This window comes from Lolium rigidum, chromosome 7 (genome assembly GCF_022539505.1).
Source record: "Lolium rigidum isolate FL_2022 chromosome 7, APGP_CSIRO_Lrig_0.1, whole genome shotgun sequence".
NCBI lineage: Eukaryota > Viridiplantae > Streptophyta > Magnoliopsida > Poales > Poaceae > Lolium > Lolium rigidum.
Genome location: NC_061514.1, coordinates 135969705 through 135974412, shown reverse-complemented (window position 1 = coordinate 135974412; position 4708 = coordinate 135969705). Strand labels below are relative to the sequence as shown.

Below are 4708 nucleotides of genomic sequence, written 5' to 3'. Positions count from 1 at the left end.
TCATTTTTCTTGGGGTGCTTTGTATTGTTCGCTGTTTCTTTTAATGCCAGTGTCCTATTCGCAAAAAAAACATACAAAAGGGGCTTCGTAAATCTTCAATAATGGCTAGGGTAGAAAAACTCCATCAACAAGCCACTGGTGCAATGCACGTAATAAAATTGACTAATCAAGACTCATAGCAATTAAACGTGAGACACTCATGTTGTCATGTTGCATGTATTCAGTCAGTGGAGATGAAATCCTACAATGGCCTTGATATGGTTATTGTCTGATATTCACTTGTAATATCAAGGAATTTTGTTTTGCACTCGCAAACATAAAAAGGATGGAAGTGTATCTTTTTGCCACATTCTCATTCGAACACACTTACATGTACAAATATAAAGAAATGCGGACTAATCTTGTACGTGCAAATGCATGTGTTGATTAATCCAAAATACTAATTGTACTTGTTAAACAAAAAATATTCAATTTTCAAGCTTATAATATTGTGTACAAATAATTTTTCAAGTTCACCAAATCGTAGTGTTTTCAAGCTTTCAACTTCCATTCTGCGCTGCAAGAGTGGTCTTGTTCAACCAAATACACATATAGACAACTGCCCTCAAGCAAGAATAGATATGTAGTAGAAAAATTGGTTAAAAGAAGATATATAGTGAAAAACATGATGGATAAAGTGCTATGCATCGTCCCTCTTTCTGCTCATTCCTGGGGATGCAAAACTGAAACGAAACAAAGTAGCTTATTCTAGTGTGGACTTGTTATTATTTTTGGACTAAAACAATTTAAAACTGATGAAAAGAAGAATGACGTCTCAGTGTTTTATTCCAAATTACAGCAGGAAGTCTGTGCCTCCCTAATAAAAATAAGACCATGTAATTTTCTCTTTCACCCAACATATAATTTCAAAGATATGATACAAGAATTAAAATGTACGTACACTTTGTATCACATCAGAGCTACTTTGCACTTTTGGTAGCCACATAAATTTCAAGCAAGCCAAGAACATCAGTAAAACTCTAGCGATCTTTCTTCGCCAACTGGAAACTTTTCTTGGTTCCTTTGGACTACTAATTCCAATAGTTGTATCAAAATTCAGAGTTACACTATTGTGCCTTGCTAGAGAAATATCATGTTAAACAGTTAACAACGAAACACTAAATCTTTTGGAAAACAGCATATTTGTTTTAGCATATTTCTACATGAGATAATAGTTGATTTTTCATTTTTATACGGCTAATAATCACTGATACATATCTTTTGAGAAAATGTTACGACATTCCCTTTCTCATGAACCTCTCCATTGCCATTACTTGAAGGAACTGTTCTACTTTGTATCAACTTCCACCTGAAGTACCGCCCAAACCAGATCCTACCCAAGCAACAACCTATTGGTCAGTAATCATTTAACATGGTGTACACCTTCGCTGCAACCCTGTCATTCAAGGGACATCGGTCGCCCCGCTATCAATATCCCCTGCTATTGACAACCAAATCAAAATAACAAACAATATTATCTTGATTTCATCAAAATAACATTCAAGACACAGCTGCTACAGATAACTAAATAACTTTAGTGGGAAGTGCAGGGAACTAATTAGCAAGATGCTACACTGCTACAGATAACTAAACCATGCTGTAAAATCATTGATATCAGGAAATCTTCCATCTTACATTAACTAAACCATATTGTAAAACTAAAGGTCGCGTCAATATTTTTAACTATGAAAATATCAGAAACATGTTGTATTAAGCTATTTTTTCCTACCAGAAAACAAAAACTGGATAGGATAGCCCAAAAAATTGCTGATAACTGCAAAAATTGTCCTCTTTTATGGATTATTAAGATTTTCTTTTCTGTGCCAATTTGAAACTCAACATCTTCCTCCATATCAACTATTACTTGCTTTAAGACAATAACTTGCCCGCGTTTATGTACCTTATATGGATATACTGTTTAAGAAGAATTCCAATGTAAGAAGTTTGACAGTATGCTCTCACAATCAACATTCTCCTGCATGGATCTGAAGAATCTTCATATATTCTCTGAATGCTTGCACATCTATCTTAATAATCTCCTCTGAGGCTCTGATGGCAAGATAACTTTTGCAGTTACCAGCAACACTGGCTAGCATAGCCAAATGCCCTCCTTTCTCTAGCAAGCCTAGGATTGTCCTGGCTTGAGTTCCAAATGCACCCAAAGCTAGCTTCACCAACGGTTCCGACCTCATCAACAAGCACAAGATCTTGCAGTATATCCAAATTCACCATTATGGCATGAAACACTTACTAAAGAGAATATAGTTAGCATTTTACCTGGTTGGTGAGCTCTTCTGTTTCTTCTTCGGCCTCATCTTTGTCTATTGTTTTTGTCAATGGCATCAGACATCATCTCGAGCTGCATTGAAATAGTGATTGATATTAATTTCCATAATTATTTTTTAAGGGATCTTGATAATAAGGGATGCTGACAGCTATAAAATTTCTTCTAATTTTTTTTTGTAAGAATAGTCACATATCTTACAAGAAAAAAACAATATGATTTCTGAAAGCATTCTTTCAACTATTTCAGAAGGTAATACCCATCACAATATAATTAGAGTCTCCATTTGATAAGCAAAGAGTTATACACTTTTCCACTACAATTTGTAGCAGTAAATCAATAAAAACGCATTAGATTGAAAAAAGATATACATAATAGAGCCTCACCCCGTGCAAGCAATATGATGGCCTTACAAAATTGGGATTTCTTGTTAGGGGCTCTTCTAACTTATGTTGATATTTTGATAAGGTGTAGAAATAGTTATGTTCCTTTCTAGGTACACAAGGATTCAGATGCACAGTACAACAATTATTTTCCGATAGCTCTATTTCATCCTGTGTCCAATCAACAAAACAATTTTTTTTACAATTACCAATACATAAATACCGAGATAACCTACATTGATGTATATGGTAACGTTTGTTATGATTAATTATTCATAAAGTACAAATACATTTACTTAAAATTGTACTATATATTATATTCATATATGAGAAGGTGCAAACAGATTTTACCTTGTACTCCTCACATCTCGCACAGTAACCTTCTTAATCAGCTCTATATATGTGTCACCACGGCTTAGTACTCTAGAATGGAAGTCATTAACATCAGCTTCATGCTTAGAATCGGTTGTGTGAATAAATTTGTCATACTCTATGTCCAGTTGTAAACAAATAAGTGGACGGGAAACATGAGCTACAGATTTAAGACATATTGGTAAACTGAAAACGCGTAGAGTTGCAACATACATCAATCCAAAGCGTCTTGTATGAAATGGAAATTATATCTCAATGCTGCTAGAGGTTTCCACCACCAGCCTCATCTGAAATGGCAATTTTTTCGCCATGTTCATTTGTTCAAGTAATGAATATAATCCTCTTCTCTAGAATTCTCTGCAAACAAATAGTTTAGTGAACAGAAGAATTTAGCATTCCTACAGAAGTAAGATCTATAAAGTTTGTGCATCTGCATTCCTGCAGCACATCAACAATCTTGAGATGAAAGGAGAGGAATTGGTGAGAGGCCAAAGGCCATATGAACGTACAGCCGAAGTCCAAAGAGATACCAACTGCTTTTCCGCTGGGTGAGTTGAATTCATCACCTAGCAGAAAAAATGGATACAATTTAATCTAGCCTTGTGATTACTGCTTTTCCGCCGGGTGAACAAGCAAGAACGAATCAACCACACCCAAATTTTGAAGAAATTACAGGAACATTGAGCACCAAATTAAGAGAGGGAGAGAGAGGGAACCAGAATCGCGAAACGAAGATGGGTCAGCTTTGGCGGTTCATCTGTTTCGACGACAGCTGTACATCATGATCTACCACCGGATCTGGCATCGTTGAGCCATCCAGGTCATGCGCCCAGATCTCCTCCAGTCCTCCTACTGATTGCAAAGGCCATGTCCATCGTGCCTGAGGTGCTTGCCGCCCGAGGAGTAGTAGGCGCAGGACAACGAGCTATTGTGTCGATGAAGACCGTCGGGAGAGGAACGTTTGGGTGGGAGGAGAGGACGGGAAAGTACAGAAAGGAGACGGGAAGGAGAGATTGGGGGCTCACAACAGGAGGATGTCGTATCAAGAACTGGAGGAGCTTCAATAAGTGGTCGCCGGCGGGCAGATGACGGTGTGCCGCCGCTGCCGGTCGCCAGCTCGGGCGGCGAGGCCGAAGGAACCCTAGGCGGGCGGGGAGAAATAAAGGAACCAATACTGTGTTATCCGTGCGTATTATGTGATTAAAATGAAATTGGGCCAGGCCCATAAGGGACGAGCGATGGACGAAGCGGGACGACGAAAGGGTTTGACGTATGGCTGGGCAGAATAAGGAACCAATTTAGTCTTTTTAAAGTAGTAGAGATTAGTAGGAGGTGCAGCAACATGTGTAGCATTAGCATTACTAGTGGTGGTAATAGTCCAAACTTTAGCTACATTCTTCTCTTTAGCTAGTTTTTCATTTTCTTCTCTATCCCACCTAGCACGCAGTTCAGCCATTAATCTTATATTCTCATTAATTCTAACTTGAATAGCATTTGCTGTAGTAGTAATTTTATTATGATGATTCTCATTAGGCAAAACTTTCGATTTCAAAAGATCAACATCAGCAGCAAGACTATCGACTTTAGAAGCAAGTATATCGATTTTCCCAAGCTTTTCTTCAACAGATTT

General features: G+C 37.6%; 1 long non-coding RNA gene across 8 annotated transcripts; it reads right to left on the bottom strand.

Annotated features, from left to right (window-relative positions):
• Nucleotides 1–1164: 1164 nt before the first annotated feature.
• On the bottom strand, nt 1165–4215 carry LOC124677946. Of its 8 annotated transcripts, none has more exons than XR_006994279.1 (5): nt 3795–4213; nt 3588–3644; nt 3292–3435; nt 3058–3129; nt 1165–2398 (listed from the first exon to the last, which is right to left on the bottom strand). It is a non-coding gene; the product is annotated as an uncharacterized LOC124677946 (long non-coding RNA). The 8 variants fall into 8 exon arrangements; XR_006994280.1 differs by having other exon boundaries at nt 1165–2246; nt 2317–2398; nt 3588–4211; XR_006994285.1 differs by having other exon boundaries at nt 1165–1480; nt 1940–2398; nt 3588–4210.
• Between the last annotated feature and the right edge of the window lie 493 nt (nt 4216–4708).